The sequence below is a fragment of the Mya arenaria genome, chromosome 5 (assembly GCF_026914265.1).
Source record: "Mya arenaria isolate MELC-2E11 chromosome 5, ASM2691426v1".
Classification (NCBI taxonomy): domain Eukaryota; kingdom Metazoa; phylum Mollusca; class Bivalvia; order Myida; family Myidae; genus Mya; species Mya arenaria.
In genome coordinates this window covers 35,775,645-35,794,395 of record NC_069126.1, presented here as the reverse complement: position 1 = coordinate 35,794,395, position 18,751 = coordinate 35,775,645, and positions in this window count along the sequence as shown.

The following is an 18,751-nucleotide window of genomic DNA, read 5'->3' as shown; positions in this document are numbered from 1 at the left end:
TTTCATTAGAAGATATGGAAATACGTCAGATTTGACATAAATGGAGACCAAAGCACTGAAGTTTTATGAACACACTGTAACCTTTTCTTCTTACAATTTGTTTTGATACATCTGTCATACAACTGATGTATGGTAGGGTGAAATATATTTTCAACTATAATATGTGTTCTCTATTGAAGGTTGTCTATTGTAACCAACAATTGATATTCGTTGTATTATTCGCCTGTGAAATCTTTAGAAAATTCCCTTGATAGCTTTACTCTAAAGATGCTCTCTTACTCCCAAATAAGATGTACCCCATTAATACAAATGTTTTTGTATACCTTAAAAAGGACAACATTTTAGTACATGTCAAAAACAAAAGTTCTTATGAAGGATACACAGTTAAATTTTAAGGAAACATGCAGTAGATATTATTTATACATTATAAGTGGAGAGTAGATCACAATTTTTTAACACTCACCAGTAATTTGATATTTTTGCTTTTTCAGCTATTAATATATGGTTATAATTATATTATCAGTAATTAATATTTTCCATTTTTTGGTATTATGGTAACTTTTAATGTCTGCCTGAATCAAGAATTTGAAATCCATTATTTGACCAATTTAATAGTAATAGTTCAATAGTTCAAAACACGCATTATACATGTATAATCTGTACTGGTTACCCATAAAGGCAAGAATTAATTTTAAGATCCTCACTTATATGTACAACTGTTTTGTTGGAAATGCGCCTAAATACCATATTGAACTTTTGTCTAGAAAAGATTCAAAACGCACACTATGATCCTCGGAATCATGAATAGGATGCTATGTTGTGCCTTTAAATAAGAAAAAGACCTTCAGTGACAGAAGTTTTAGAACTATTGGCCCTAAGCTTTGGAATGAACTGCCTCTGAGCCTTAGACAAAGAGATTCAGTAAACATCTTCAAGAAACATTTGAAAACTCATCTTTTCAGAGATTATTATGCTTGTTCTAAAACATATACCCATGAACTATTTACCAATATATTGATGTGCTGTTGTCTGTTTACACCTTGGTGAACACCTATCATGTATATACATGTTGTATATAAATTATATACTATGCATTGAACTATGTATCTAATGTACTGTGTATAAATATTCGTGATTTTTTCATTCTGGTTATTTAATTCTTGTGTCTGTATTGCTGTATTGCTTTTATTATCTTCTAATTCATTATTGTACAACGCCATTGAATATGTATTTATATGTAGAAATAGGCTTTTAAGCAAATAAACAAGTTTCAAGTTTAATAAGATTGCTGAACTGCAATGTCAAAACAAAACATGTAATATATATTTAAATGTGTATTTAGTTTTGTCATGGTAACATTTAAGGTTGTTTTTTTATCAAAATTATTATTTACTTTAATTTTGTATCCTAGTAAAATAGGTACGTAACAAAATAACGCAGTTTAATATAAGCTTTCCTGTAGTTGAGATTTTTCAGTGAAATAAATTTCCATCTTTATCATTTAATTAATTTGATTTTCTATATTCATCTTGAAAATGGTTGAAATTTGAGAACTGACTATTGGGAAAGGTGTTAAGTGTATTGTTATTTTACTAAGTTTGATAAAAAAAAATGTAAATTATATTGTGTATAATGAGTATAGCTATAAAATGCATAATTACCAGAATAAACCGTTAATTGTATTACTATTTCTGAATCTTTGGAATGTTGTTTTTTTGTACAACAATGATCCATTCTGGACATAATTGAACACATGTCTAAACATAACGTTCATCAGAAAAGTAAAGTTTGTGTGTGAAAAAAAGTATTGATGAATAATGATTGAAATATGGATACATTTTGATATGGATACATTTTGATATGGATACATTTTGATCTCATAGAAATTATGAATGAATTTGAAGCGTTATGGTATTCTGAGGTACAGTTTTCCAGAGTTATTTTACAAACAGTTGAAGTTTTGATCTCTGGTTTTTACCCTGTCTTGGAATATCATAATTTGTAAAATGTTGAATTATTCAAACATTGTATATAGATGTTGTATGGTAACAATTTTTGGTAAAATGTATATTTGTAATTTGTTTAAAGTTGGCCCGAGAAAAATAAATTTATCACAAGTCTTGCTTAAAGCAACAAAAGTGTTTGTGTTAACTGTTTAGTTGTGTTAAGACATAACCATAACAGTATAAGTATTATTACAGTAACACATACTCTTTAATAACCTTTTAGAAAGTATTTCTAAAATGACCGCCTATACTTTTGTAATTTAAGTAGATTTTTTATGCCTATACTTTTGTAATTCGAGTGTTTTTTAAATGCCATTACCTTTGTTATTTGGGTAGATATTGGTAGCTATACTTAAGTCATTTGAGTAGGTTTTTTTAATGCCTAGCTAGTCCCAATTTCTCGAAACTTCTTAAGCATAACAGACTTAAGTAGCTTATTTCAGTTAGCAAAAATGCATACTTTAATTAGATTTGATACATGAAAAATGGTTTATTGTAATTGGCAATTCCTATATAAAGTATAACAACACTTAAAAGAAGTAAATATAATGCAAATTATTGAAAAACAAAAATATTGAGCTTAGCCTGGTCCTGTTATAAGGGACTTAAGAAGTTTCGAGAAATTGGGGCGATCATATTTGTAATTCAAGTATTTTTTAATGCCTTTATTTTTGTTAAGTAGTTTTTTAAGACCTCTAGTTTGATCCCTGATGTGTTGCATATTGTATTGCATTTTATTGTTGTTGTCATGGTAACATTGTTAATATCAATGAAAGTATTGCAATGATAACATTGTTAAAATCAATGAAAGTATTATCATGATATTAATAGAAATTGTCACCACTTTGATTATGTTATTTTGTGTATACATGATATTTAATTATATAAAGTTCTACAAAATATATAAAGACATGAACAAAACATGTTCTCTTGGATTATTATCTCTAAAATTCGCCACATATAACAAACTTTGCATTATTTGTCATAAAGACAATGCCATAATCGTGATTTTTTTTTTAAATGAGCAAAGCCTCATATGTAAAAGTCTGGACCATGTGTTTTTTGGGCCATGCACCATATTTTATAAAATTGAGCCAAGTCGTGTAATCAGCAGCAAGGTTTCCATGTCCAAAACTTTTGGCCAAATCTGGACTCTTTTTTGTATAAGGCCTTATGGTGCATGTTATGAATTAGGGGTTATCTGTTTTAGTTAAGCCCTACGTGCATCGCTACGGTAACACGTTTCATCCACCGGGTGTTTTTCGTAGGCGGCTGTCATTCCTATGAAGGATATATGATCAAATCTGTATCACCGTTAGTAAGCATGAAGAGGCGCAATGAAGACTCTATGAAACTTTGTAATTATTTTGTTGACTACAGTCTACTGGTAGTATACAGGTTTGATCAGGGCATGTGCCGGAGGGGCCGGTGTAACGTTGTAAAGTGACCCCCATAGAATAATGACCCCCCGGTCATTATTTTATATAAAATAATGACCATTTTCTATAAAATACTGACTCCCCTTATAAAATAATGACCCCCCGATTTTATCTGTAAAATATTGACCCCCCCCCCCCCACTTAGCCTGTTACTAACATATCTATATCAATTCAAGTCACTGTCGTGTTTCTATGGCTTTTATATTTGTTGTTGTTGTTTTTGCTTCTGGAGCCGCTGCATGTTACTGCTGCAGAAGCTGCTGTGTCTACATCTATTGAAATGAAATATAAAATTGCTTCCATTTGAATTTCATTTAAATTATCATCAATGTAATACAATATACATAAGTCGCTTTAACGTAGCTGTATATGATTCAACTTCAAAGACAACATTGTTCTACTTCATCTGACGTTAGATAGCCTTTGTTCATACCGTGGAGGCATTGCTTAAAACGAATGTGTTAAAAATGCAAGGCTTTGAGGAGCTATTTAAGCAGTCACTGTTCGTGCCATGACTTACATCAAAGTCCATGATGTCACTGAGCGGTGTTTTTTATGTTTTATGCAGACTGCATCATTTCTAAAAATAGTTCCTTTGATTTACCTCAGAAAAGCCGCTCGTTCAACATCAAAGAAAACGACAGCGACACCGAAAGCAGTTCTACGTAAACGCGTGTATATATAAAGGTCTGTGGTAAGCAGTCAGTCCAACCTTGCAGCATGGACGAGAAAGATTACACAGATGTTGTAGAGTTTGTAAAAAATGGGAAGTATCCCGTTTCTGTAAAAGACAAGAACAAAAAGAGGAATTTTCGTAGAAAGTGCAAACCTTTTATTTTTGATGACGGGTTGTATTATAAGAAAACCAGCTCATCAAAACGTTTGCAAGTTGTTAAGAAAGGGAAGACAGATGACATCATTCAGAGCATGCATGCATCAGATCACGGAGGACATTTGGGAGTTTCAAAAACGTAAGTTTGATATAATGATTTCATTATCATGACCAAAAAGGAACTTGTGATTCCTGTGAGCCTGTGTTAGATATGACATTTAAGATTATTTAAATTAGTACGAAAGCTGAATAACAAAAGCGTCAAAACGTGACTGAACTCGTAATAACGAGATAAATATCTCGTAAAAACGACTAAGTATCTCGTTATAACGAGACAACTATCTTGTTATTAGACTTGTACGGATTATGACGGACACGGACACTGAGAGCGAACAACCGACAGGCAGGGGATACTCTCAAAGTTATTTCATGCTTTAAAACAGTCATGTATGTATAAATAAGGCGTATCAGATGAGTCGTTTTACAAACTAACATTAAGCTCTAGATCTTTGTATCAGTTATGATTAATTTTCGATTATAATAACTGTAAATATATTGTGAGAACAGTCCGAACGCAATATTTTGGTTTTCGCTGACAAAACCATTATACTGAAAAAGGTAAAGAATATATAACGGTACTTGATTTTAAAGTTTATAATATAGGTGAACAGGTCTTTGGATCATTCCATTATTAGATAAAACTGAAATAAAGTGTTTTGTCTATATATTGTCCGCTTTTCATGCCAATAGTAAATGATACTGGTTTATTTTGATATGCAGTGTGCAATATTAAAGTATAGTCCGTTTAAAAAAGCTGATTATGAGATACGAGTTTATTGTCAATAAATAGGGGTGTAATGATCGGATGACTCCAGGTAAATGTTATTGTTTTGATAAGTATTTTATTTACTTGATGCATTAGCATATTCACTTTAATTTAATTGTCCTCTAAAATGCTCTGTACTTAATGAAATTACAGATATTAATTTCTCATATAGAGTCGCTGGCCCAGTGGTATCGTTCAGATCTATGACGATAGCGGTTGTGGGTTCGAACCTCAAGTGAGGAAGTTTTTTTTATGCCCCCCCCCCCCCCACAAAGTGGGAGGCATATAGTGATTGCACTGTCTGTCCGTTCGTCCGTTCGTTCGTTCGTCCGTCCGTCCGTCCCGTTTCGTGTCTTCGTCATAACTTCTTAACTGTTGAATGGATTCGAATCAAACTTCACAGAATTGTAAAGCACCATGAGAAGGTGTGTCGCGTCCAACTCTCAGTTCCCCAGGTCCAAGGTCAAGGTCACACTTAAAGGTCAAAGTTCAAATCTTTCGTGTCTTGGCCATAACTTCTTTACTATTGAATGGATTTGAATCAAACTTCACAGAATTGTAAAGCACCATGAGACGGTGTGTCGCATCCAACTCTCGGGTCCCCCAGGTCCAAGGTCAAGGTCACACTTAAAGGTCAAAGTTCAATTTTTTCGTGTCTCAGCCATAACTTCTTTACTATTGAATGGATTTGAATCAAACTTCACAGAATTGCAAATTTTGAGTTCAAACATTTCAAGGTCAAGGTCATCCTTCAAGGTCAAAGGTCAAATTAAGGTCAATGTGCTAGGGGGGCATTTGTCTCTTACAGTGACAGCTCTTGTTATTTCATTTTTGGAAAGAATTACATAGTTTGTATTTAGTAATGTTATGTAAAAATCTAAATCACGAGAACCTCACTTATCTCGATTTTGCATGTATAATTCAAATAAGGTCCGAGTACACATAATAAGTAGACAGTATCCTCCAAGTAAACTATAAGAATGCCAGGAAAGTATTTGAATTCCGCCGAAAAGGAAAAGGTTGTATCTGTGCACTTATGAGGATCGAACCCATGATCATAACATGTGTAGTGTTCCGCATTCTTCCATTATACCACTACGCCACAGTCATTGAAAGTTGCTTATGTAAACTCAAAACTAATTCTAATAATTCTATCGTCATTTAGAACATTTAGAACAACATGTATTGGATTTCAACTTGTCTCAGGTGCATCCATGGCTAGCTTTATTTTTAGTAATGATACTACAGTGAAACTTGTAATAGGTGACTTTCCGTGAGACCTTAACAAAAAGGTCACGTATGACTGGGAGTCTTTTAATTCAGGTCCACTAACGTCAAGTGTTTCAATTTATTATTTGTTCTTGTAAATCCTGATGCCTGTCTTTTTCTTGGATTATGGTATTTAAATTGATATAAGATATTCCCTATTTAGAATATGTATACGTATTTGCATTATTATTTGTCTAATTCCTTTTTACTTGTTTTGCAAGCCATTTTGTCTGCCGTGATATCATATTACTGCACATCGGTTGAGTTTTCAAATCCCGCGTTTATTCATCGGGTAATGGATAGGTTTATATGAGATTATATTTCCATCATATTTTATTATTGTTTGGTAATACTAAAAGGAGCAGGGATTTTGAAATTTCGAAATTTTAATTAGGTTGGTAGCTCCAATTCGATTTTCTCACAAGAAAAGTTGTTCGTACGGATTATATAAAATGAACTCGTGCATCCACAGATCGTCCAATTTTGGACATATTAGAAGTTATGGTTAAATTGACTTAACTCAGATAATAAAAGAGAAAAATAAACATTTTTGCCATAGCACACAGTAAAGTTAACACGCTGGTAAGAAATCCAAGATCCGAAGCGCTATATGTTAATGACTGAAAAATGCATGAAATTCGTTTAATTAAGCCATATTATCATCACGGGGTGCAAACATTACGGTCGTTTGTGGCGTCAGACAGGGAGTCTTTTAATTCAGTCAGTGACTTTATATAGATTTTTTTACGTCAGGCGGTCGTAAACAGGGTCGTATACGGCAGGAAGTTGTCTAAATCAGTGAGTCGCTAAGGCAAGGTTGACTGTATTTTGGTAACTTATCTGGACTAATAGTTATGTTTGCTTTGTTTCAGATGGGAAAAGATTTCGACTAGGTTTTACTGGAAAGGATGTTTCGAAGATGTACACACGTTTATACAGAACTGCGACAACTGTCAAAGAAAGGTGAACCTGAAGAAAGCAAAGAAGCCACTGCGACCTATCACAGTTCCCGCCGAGGCTTTCAAGCAAGTGGGCATGGACCTTATAGGTCCTCTAGAAACCTCTTATCAGGGTAAGTTTTGTCTGTCGGTTTGTTGGGCTGCTTTGGTAGACCCTGGTGACTTTGACTCGTAGACAATATATGTCGGGGCATTGTGGTGCCGCATAGCGGTGTTGCTGCATAAAGATGGTCAAACAAAATTATGCGGCGATTTTCAACGCATGCAGAGGGCATGTTTAGGCGGCAGAAAGGCCCCCTTTCGCCGCATAAAGAAACCCATTAAAACATAAACGATAATTACTAGTTACTTCTATGAAGTTTCAACCAGACCAGGATCTAGTTTTATGTACTCACTCTCTCTTCCTCTGAAAAAGTCTTAAGTTCCGAAGGTCATTCCATCTTAAGTGGGGGCATATTTTATTCACTATACATTATATAGGGAAAAAAATTGTGAACGCAACTTCTCCTACACCGCTTGGTGGATTTTGTTCAAACTTTCACAGATGATCAACCTTAATGTGTAGATGATCGTAAAGACAGGAATTTTGGCTGTGATTGGTTTTAGCAAAATTATGGCCTTTTGATGTTTTATTCACTATACATTATATATGGAAAAAAAATTGTGAACGCAACTCCTCCTACACCGCTTGGGGGATTTTGTTCAAACTTTCACAGATGATCAACCTTAATATGTTGATGATCGTACAGACAGGAATTTTTGCTGCGTTTAGTCTTAGCAGAATTATGGCCCTTTGTTGTTTTATTCACTATACATTATATAAGGAAATATTTGTGAAGTAATAATTTTGGTATTAATATACTTATTAATTTCATATTTGAACACAACAAAGCTTTGAACTGGACCTTCAAAAAATTAATATGAAGATAACCTTGGCCTCTGAATGACCTTGACCTTCAAATTTAAAGCCTCATAAGGCCTTTGTGTTTGGAGTGGCTGCCACTATTTTTGTGACTAAAGTATACTAAAGAAATTATATATTTTTCAAGTTAAATTATATAAGAAATAACTGTTTTCTTAAAGCTTTTTAACAGATTTGTATATCCAATAAGCATTATAAGGAAAACAAAATATTTTATTACCTCCCTTAATTCTTTTTACTATATGTTTACATGTAGGATAATTAAAAGTGAGTGTTTCTTTACGTTTTATTGTTGACATTCCCTATTTAGACAAATGTTAAACCCATTTTTAACATAAAAATAAAAGCCTTATGGGACTTTAAAGTTTGAAATTTCCCAAAAGTGACTAAAACTTTGCTATTTATTTATTAGTTTTCTTCATGCTTGAGCACAACAACCTTTTTAAGACAAACTTAATATGCGCTAAAGATCAAATGATATAACATGTTACTAAGCATCATGTAGGGGTGCACCAGTGTCCTATGGACACATATCTAGTTGTTTTATGCGTGGCATGTCGCCGCATAAAGGTGGTCACCCTCTATATGCGTTGAAAATCACCGCATAAACGAGTCCGACCACCTTTATGCGGCAACACCGCTATGCGGCACCACAGGGCATAATAATGTTATGACCCCCGTAATAATACTATGACTGGGGGTCATAATACTATGACCGGGGGTCATAATACTATGACCGGGGGTCATAATACTGTGACCGGGGGTCATAATACTATGACCGGGGGGTCATAATACTGTGACCGGGGGTCATAATATTACGACTCCTCCACACATAGGAAAATGAGTCTCACACAAACCACTATATGAGGGTTATTTTCTGTGTGAGGCAGAGTCATAATATTGTGCCCCCGGTCATAAACTGTGACTGGGGGTCATAATTTTACATCTCCCCTACACATAGAAAACGCCCTTCACATAGTACCAACGGTTGCACTGCTCATTTTTAGTCACTATTATGCATAAAAGTAATGATGCGACTCATATTTCTATAAGGATCAGTTTGCTAAGTTACAATATACTTATATTGATAAAATCACCATGTCCAGTCTTCACGTGGTTTGACGGTGAAGTTAATGCTAAATGATGGTGGAAAACAACCTACTGGGTATTTCACCTCTGTACCACCGTACTCATTTGAAACGTTGTAATACATTGTAGTCAGTTTAACTTGAGATTTTTAGTTACTGGAGCGGTAGAGACGTATCGGTAATGCACCTGTTGAGTGGTGGTAAACTGAAATAGATTTTACGCAGTTTACGATTAGTTACAAGCAAAGCGACCGCCCATGTGAAACAGGGCCATGTGCGAAAGCAACTGCATTTCTTTTTAAGCACTGTAAATATATGTCGTATTTTTACGGGAAAACCATAGTTTATTAAATTAAATTTTGATAGTTCTGTATTTTTACGGGAAAACCATAGTTTATTAAATTAAATTTTGATAGTTCTGTAACTTAAACGCCGTCGACGGTTGCCAGCTGATATGTCAATGTACCAGCTGTTTATGACCTGTCAGTCAAATATGATCAGGCTTATTAGTCCCCTACGAGGACTATAGGAATGCCCTCCGTCAGTCTGTCCGTCCGTCCGTCTGTCCGTCCGTCCGTCCGAAAATCTGGATCCCGCGATATCTTCAAAATACTTAAAAAAAATTCATGAAACTTGGAATAGTGATAAAGGGCAATATGGAGATTATGCACGTCTTTTTATTTATTTATTTTTTTCGTTTTTGCGTCCGTCTGTCTGTCTGCTTTAAAAAACATTCAACACATCTTTAACCTAACTGGATTCCACTATATCTCCAAAAGTACATTGAATTTTTTTATGGAACTCCCCTACCGGTGTAACCGAGATAGGATTGCCCTCCGTCCGTCTGTCCCGTCTGTCCGTCCGTCCAAATTTTGTTTCCGGGCTATTTCTTGAAGACTATTGGCCAGATTTCAATTATTTTTTTTAAGAGTTATAGCATTTGACTAGCAATTTGCAATTTTCAAGCGAAATGAATGGGGGATTTTTTTCTTAAAGTAGTTTGTATAGAACATATCAACTGTAAACTTGAGAAAGATATTATTAAGAAACAGAGTAGTGCTTTTTTATTTTCCTTCCATTTTTGTCGAGCCCACCTTCGGTGAACTCGACCCTTAGTCGCCAGGTTTTGATGTTCGCTATATGTGCGTGCATGTGTCCGTCCTGATTTTTACGGACCATAACTCCAATTTGAATGAAAATGGAGGAATTTCTGTAAAAACTTCACACAAGTGATCACCTCCATGAGTTCTAGTTCTGCGCGCATGAACTGGGTTTATGGGTCAAAGGTAAAGGTCTTCTTAGAGATCACTGATAAATGCTTGTGCAGGGCATATCTGGTAACTGCATGAAGAGATTTTTTTTACTATAACTTCACACAAATGTTAACTACCATGAGATCTAGTGTCGCACGCATCAACCAGGTCTCCAGTTAAAGGTAAAGATAACAGAGGTCATTAGAAGTGCTTTTCTAGAGGATATCCTATATGCATGAGGGAATTTTTATGCAACATCTTAAAACTGCGATGCTGGCCCGTAGACATGCAGAATGAAATTCTAGTTTCTATGCAAACTCAAACTTGAAAAGAAACATCTATCGGCTGGGGATATACTAGTATTGTCTTTGACAATGCATCGTTGATTAAAATAAGTATTGTAAAATGCTTACATTTATACATTTCAGGAAACAAGTACATTGTCGTTATAACAGAATATTTGACAAAATGGGTAGAGGCAGAAGGGATTCCAGACAAGTCATCTGAAACTGTACTATCAGTATTCACAAAGTTTGTCACGACACATGGTTGCCCCAGCGTATTAATAACGGATCAGGGGAGAGAATTCTGCAACGACTTGAATGAAAAGTTTTGCAAGCAGTTTGGGATAGAACATAGAATTGCATCAGCATATCACCCACAAACAGGAGGACATACTGAAAGATTTAACAGGACTTTGTGCGATATGCTTGTGCACAGTGTAGATTTGTCGCAGAAAAATTGGGACATTAAGTTACCATACGTACTGTTTGCCTATAGAACGTCTAAACATGAGTCGACGAAACAAACACCATTCTATCTTGTGTTTGGAAGGCACGCACGCTTACCAATAGAACTAGACTTAGCAATGCAATCGGATGATAACCAAGACTCTGAATTGTCACTAAAGGAAAGAATAGACTCGTTCATTAAACTGTCGTGCAACAGAAAAGAAGCATCGTCCAATATTAAAACGGCACAATCGAAGCAGAAGAAATATTACGATTCTTCACTACCTAAAGACGATACAGCAGGTTTTGAAGTCGGCGACCAAGTCCTTCTTCATAACACCAGAAAATTGACGAGAAAAGGAGGGAAATTGGGTCTAAAATGGAAAGGACCATTCAAAATAACAAAAGTAACTGGAAAAGGCACTTATTTCCTAGAAGGAATGAAAACAAGTGTAAGTGGGAACAGACTGAATCGCTATAGGCAGAGTAATGACGATGCTGCTACAGATAACACAGAAAAGCGACCAACTGAAGGTCCAAAAGATGACCACAGTCTAATAAACAAAGAAACAGGAACCCAAGCAAACGAGAAAGCGTTTGAAAGACCTGCAAAAAGAAACGATAAATCTGACGACTGCAATCTCCCTCCAAAAAAGAGAAGAGTATCGCGAGAAGATGTTGCAACACAACCTACCAATTCTACAGAATCTACTAATCAAGAACCCCAACCATTTCAATTCAGACCATCTAATCAAGAATGGCAGGAACAAATCTCGAGTGTATTTAAGTCGGCAGTCAAAAACACGTATGCATCCGGTCCAGACAAATATATACGACGAGACGCCAAACCTACTAAAACTGTAAACATGCGTGGGGATGGCAATTGTTTGTTTAGAACATTCAGTTATTTAGTTTTTGGCGTACAAACACACCATAGCTTGATAAGGCAAGCGATTGTTGACTTCATGAAAGAAAACGAAACTCTAATGAAAGGCATTACACGTGATTCGGTTTCCAGATATCTAGACACGTCAATGATGGCCTCCGAAAACACTTGGGGAACAGAAGTGGAGATATTTGCTTTTGCAACTCTCACCAGAAGCGTTGTGTATGTTTATTCACAGTATGGCAGTAAGGAACAGTGGCGTTGGTTAGAATACAAACCGTTAGGCCTCATTGGTGGTAATTTAAGGGGTCGAGCAGTGTACATTCAGAATTCCAGCGACCATTTTGTCCCGGTGCTAGAGGTAGATGGCGAAGAGTTCTCAAGAAAGCCATACAAACGAATTCGGAACCACATTCCAGAAAGATACCACGCCCTTATAAGTGATGACATATTAGATGCTGCTTTAGTGAATTGTTACGCAGACGAAGCCTTGCTATTAAAACTTGACAAAAGTGTAAAGACTGTATATGTGAAGGCTTTTACTAACACGCCTTACAATGTAGAAGGGCTGCGTGGGTTATCTGACGAGGTGGATGCAAATATTTTCAATATAGTATGTGACTGGAGCGATGTCGAAAACATACTTAATTGATAAGTGACACGTGCAAGAATAAATCAACAACTCAGTGGAGAACGATACAATTTATGCTAAATTTGGTTTAACATATTGCATCTGATGAGCATAACAATGCGTGCTAAATATACCTTGTGTGATTTACTAACTAAAATAATAGCTTAAGATATAAACATATGTGACATGTAGTTTTACCAAAGCACAGGTCAACACCCTGGGACGTTTTGTTGGATTCGCCTCTATATTCCATACAGTTTTAAATAAAAAGTCCTTTCGTTTATGAAATTGTCCTTATTATATACCGAACAACACTCCCGAACCACGGATATATAGGATCTCACATGAGTTGTCATATGATATAAGATTTTATTAAACGAGCTCAAGAAAATGTTACATAGCGAGCCTCGGGCGAGCTTTATAACATTTTCTTGAACGAGTTTAATAAAATATTATATTTTTTGACAACGAATGTGAGATTCGTTTTATCACATGACTTAAAACATAAAAATAAAACATATAAAATAAACCCTTTTTAACGCTATGAGTACGCACGCTTTTCACGCCTTTTTTCTATATGGAATGTATTGGCGGAAATGAGTCACGTCAAAGTTATATTACACGTGTTAAATATAAAGAAATTCGTAATGATTATATTACATGAAAAACAAGCGATGTCATGTGATAAAATCAGATCTAGCAAATTCAACGATAATGCTACCAAGACCCGTATCTATATTCACACAAAAGTAAAAACACTCTAGAGGCCACATTTTTATATGAATCTTTATAAAATTTGGTCAGAATGCTAGTTAATTCGAGTGAGTTTAAAACTGAGTCATATTAGGTCAAAATTAGAAGTATGTCCGTCCGTCTGTCCGTTTGTCCGTCCGTCCGTCTGTCTGTCTGTCTTCCGGTAATGTCAAACACCCCCGGGGACGTAGACATGGTTGCGCGTCAAAATCGCAAGAAGGTTTAAAGAGTAGTTTAAAAAGATTTAAAAGAATGTTTAAAAGGGTTAACTAGAAATACATTCTGCATGCCCACGGGCAGATGTCGAGCCCGCTTTGTAGGTTTAAATTTTCACAGAAAGATTCATAATGGACATTTGTGAAGATGAAAGAATGATAATGACCTTGACCTTTGATATTGTGACCCCAAAAACAATAGGGGTCATTTACTCAATATGGGTGATCATCCTATCAGGTTTGGCAGCTGAAGGTTGAACAATAATTAAGTTATTGAGCGGAAACCGTTTTCAGTTTTAAGGTCTATGTAACCTTGAACTTGTTATTTGACATTTGACCTCTAAGTGTGACCTTGACCTTTGCCACAGAGACATAATTTTTTCGCGCGACACACCGCCTTGCCATGGAGAACATTTATGCCAAATTATATTAAAATCCCTCCATCCATATAGAAGTTATGCTCCGGACACGGATTTTGCGCCGACTCCAAGTGTGACCTTGACCTTTGACGAGCGGATCTGGGTGGTGTGCGCGACACGTCTTCTAATTAAGGTTAAAATATATCTCAAGTTAATGTTAAATTCCTTCAAAAAATGAGCGAGATATTTCGTCACGCAATCTGATTGGCACATACGAAATAAACAAGTCTCCGTGACGTCATATGGGCTGGCCACCGCTCTTCCGAATAACGGACGCGATCGTCGTGTTAATAAGATGCAATCGATTTTCTTAGAAGATAATCCAATAAATCGACTATTATTCTTTTGATATAAGTAGAAATAATATAAATGATAATATAAATATAAGAAATGAACGCCTTCTCGCTATAGTTCAACGGGTATATGAATACAACAAGTAGCGTGCATAGTTAACGTAAACCCCTTCGGGGTTTACGAACTATGCACGAGACTTGTTGTATTCATATAATCGTGAACCGACGCGAGAAGGCGTTCATTTCTTAAATATAGCTGCACTGAACTGCTCAGGGGTAGGGAGGAGGGCAACAGTAAGTGGTAGGTTGTTCCAATGGTACACAGTCCTGGGGAAGAAAGAACATTTATGATAATAAGAGGTTGCTGTAATTAACCTGTAACTCAGATCTTTTGCATGAATTGCTTATCCTTTTTGTGCTAAATGATTTCTAAAACCACTTTTCGAATGGTCATGAAAAGAAAAAAGGGATAATATTTTTAAGTCATTCATCATTGCTAGTTCCATTAATCTGTGTGGGACGTTTAATCACTATACAACTTTGATGACTACGAAAATGATTCAAATCACTAACAAACACTTGTCACTTACAGTGCACTTACAGTGATTCTGCTTGTATAATTAATAATTATTTAATTTCAATCGCAGAGAGGTTTATATAGTTGACTCCTAATCCAGTTGCACAGATTCGATTCTTAGGCGAGGAAGCTATCGAAGTATGTTACATCAGATCAGGATTAGACGAGTTCTGGTAAGAAGTCCAACGATACTAGATTGAAATCCAGCCACCCTCGCCCCCTGAAAACTAGCTAGTTCTGTGATTATAAATATTTTTGATTGTTGATATTCAAACAGGCCGTAAATTACAACAAGTAGTTGCGTATTTTGTTGATGGAACGTTCCTATGCAGTCCATCGCCTATGTTTTAAATGATAAACTGAGCAGCGCACAGTTTGTATGCCTGTCACCCATACACGACCCTGGTAGGCGTCGAACTCACAACGGTGAGGGGCAAGTGATTCTCGGTCGGAGACTTTAACCATTTTTTCTTTCCACACAAATAGGCATCGGTAGTGGTAATCCCTGAAGCTTGGATCAATTCCATCTAACTGCGGTCAAAAAAAAACGTGCAGTATGGACGCATGCACGGACGGGTGCCATCTCTCCTCCGATGTCTATGGATGAAGATAATTATGTTGTGCAAGTGTACCTTAGATAGGTTAGGTCAAGGTTTGGATTGGGGGGGGGGTCCTTATTCTATAGGGGGTCACATTTCTACGTGAGGGGTCATTTTTCTACGTGTGAGGAGTCATAATATAATGACCCCCCAGTCATAATATAATGACCCCCCGGTCAATATTTTATATAAAATAATGACCGGGGGTCATTATTTTATATAAAATAATGACCGGGGGGTCATTATTCTATGGGGGTCACTTTACAACGTTACACCGGCAACATTTAGACAGAATGGAACAGTATGTTCGAGCTTTTCAGTTGTTAAAGTATTTATGTAGAGAATTTGCTTTAAAAGAAAATTGTTTGTATGCGTTTGTGCCACACTGCTCCAACATGTGCCAAAATAAATATCGAAGTCTTGCCCCATGCAAACATGTGTTTGTCGTTTGTGCGGATGGACGTTAAGACTATCTTTTACAGTATTGTATTGTATCAAACTATTATGATTTTGTTTGAACTTAATAAATATCAAAATTATTTTTTCGTTATGTTTAATTCTTTGATGAACTAATATTTCAGTGTTTGGGAATACCCAGTAAAGGTATTCAGTAAGGTCCAAATGTGAATTGGTTACCCTACAGGAGAGGTGTTTGCGTGCAACCACTATCTAGCAAGGAAAATTACCTTGTTTTAAGAAAGCCGACATGGACCTTGTAGTGGCACTCTTATTCAAAATACACATGTATAACCATCATAAATTTTGACTGATAAACCTTTAACTACTTACTAAATAATGCATTTATGGAAACTATTATTAACTGATTACAAGATTGTAATAGTGCACTTAATAGGTGAAAACGCCCAAACAAAAAAGGTTGGTGAGTGCTAAAAGAATTACTGTGATCTACTGTGGTAGAAAGACCATGTTTTCTGCACATTTCTTTCAAATTAAACTCGGTATCCATCATAAGAACCATTTTTTTCGACATTTATTCATCGTTTTTGGTTTATTAAAACAATTGTATTAATTGTGATAAATCTTATTCAGAAGTAAGAGTGCATCTTTAAAGTAATTGTGTCTACCAAAGCATGGAAAAAACATCCAAGAGATTACACTTATCAACGTTCTACCAAAATGCGAAAAGATGCGAAAAGCGTGGACATATGGGGGACTTAAGGCAGCGCTTGAATCCTGACAGGTGGGATTTTGAAATATAATAATCATATGACACAGAAAACATCATTTAAAGAATCCTCACTACGCCATTATTGCTATAATTTTTAACGAATCTACTTGAAGTATTTCCAATATCCCTGATATGTATGCAATCAGTCGAATTACCTTATAGAGCACTGTATAATCAGTGTGGAGTCATTTGGTTTACTTCTTTGGATATATTAGTGAACTCATACATATTCACCTAAATGTGTTCAGTTTTAGTATCAGCTACAAAATATAAAATTGTTGTTCGTCCCAGCGAAACGGTTTTTTACGTCTGTAAGCGGACACTTTCGAAGGAAAAACGAGTAACTCAATATCTGACTTATACGACGATAAGTGTATTGCATATATAAGTGAGCAAATAAATGCATTAATAAGGCTCTACGATACGCACTTACACCGGATTTTCAAACTCAGTCATTTTTTAAAAAAAAAATCAAAAAAAATCATATAATTCCTTACTAAAAATTATAATACCGAATACGTAAAAAAATATTGAATTTTTTTTTTTTTTAAATATGCACTTTGTACTGTATATTATTATACAGTACAAAGTGCATATTTAAAAAAAAAATCAATATTTTTTTTACATATTCGGTATTATAATTTTTAGTAAGGAATTATTAGATTTTTTTTATTTTTTAAAAAAAAATGATTGAGTTTGAAAATCCGGTGCCAGTGACGATACGGTAGCACAAAGGTGACATGTGTATGTGCGCGCGACAAACTAAGTCAGCTTGCGCAAGAGATACTAAGTCGTGCGCACGAGCTACTATGTTGCGGCGGGGATTCGAACCTGCGACCCATGGTTCTACCGTCAAGTGTGTTACTACTAGACCATGGATCCGCCAGATACTTTTAATGTTTTAAAGTAACAGTAGCAGCGAGAGTAGTCAATGATTTTTTCTGACCACTTAGTCCAAATATATTGCTATTGCCAATAATATTGGCAGTTTTATTTAAACGTAAACGGCCGTGCTGGTCAAACAAGTTTGATATAGACTGTTGCATTTGAAGGTCAAGGTTTTATTTGAAGGTCAAGATTCGTGCTTGTCAAACATGTTTGATATAGACTGTTGCATTTGAAGGTCAAGGTACGTGCGAGTCAAACAAGTTTGATATAGAATGTTGCATTTGAAGGTCAAGGTTCGTGCGAGTCAAACAAGTTTGATATAGAATGTTGCATTTGAAGGTCAAGGTTCGTGCGAGTCAAACAAGTTTGATATAGACTGTTGCATTTGAAGGTCAAGGTACGTGCGAGTCAAACAAGTTTGATATAGACTGTTGCATTTGAAGGTCAAGGTTCGTGCGAGTCAAACAAGTTTGATATAGACTGTTGCATTTGAAGGTCAAGGTTCGTGCGAGTCAAACAAGTGTGATATAGACTGTTGCATTTGAAGGTCAAGGTTCGTGCGAGTCAAACAAGTTTGATATAGAATGTTGCATTTGAAGGTCAAGGTACGTGCGAGTCAAACAAGTTTGATATAGACTGTTGCATTTGAAGGTCAAGGTTCGTGCGAGTCAAACAAGTGTGATATAGACTGTTGCATTTGAAGGTCAAGGTACGTGCGAGTCAAACAAGTTTGATATAGACTGTTGCATTTGAAGGTCAGGGCTCGTGCAGGTCAAACAAGTTTGATATAGACTGTTGCATTTGAAGGTCAGGGCTCGTGCGAGTCAAACAAGTTTGATATAGACTGTTGCATTTAAAGGTCAAGGTTCGTGCCGAATACCTTGATAAAGATAGTTATATTTAAAGATCAATGTCTGTGCGAGTCCAAACAGCTTGGTAAATGCAGCTTAATTTAAAGGTCAAGGTTCATGCGAAT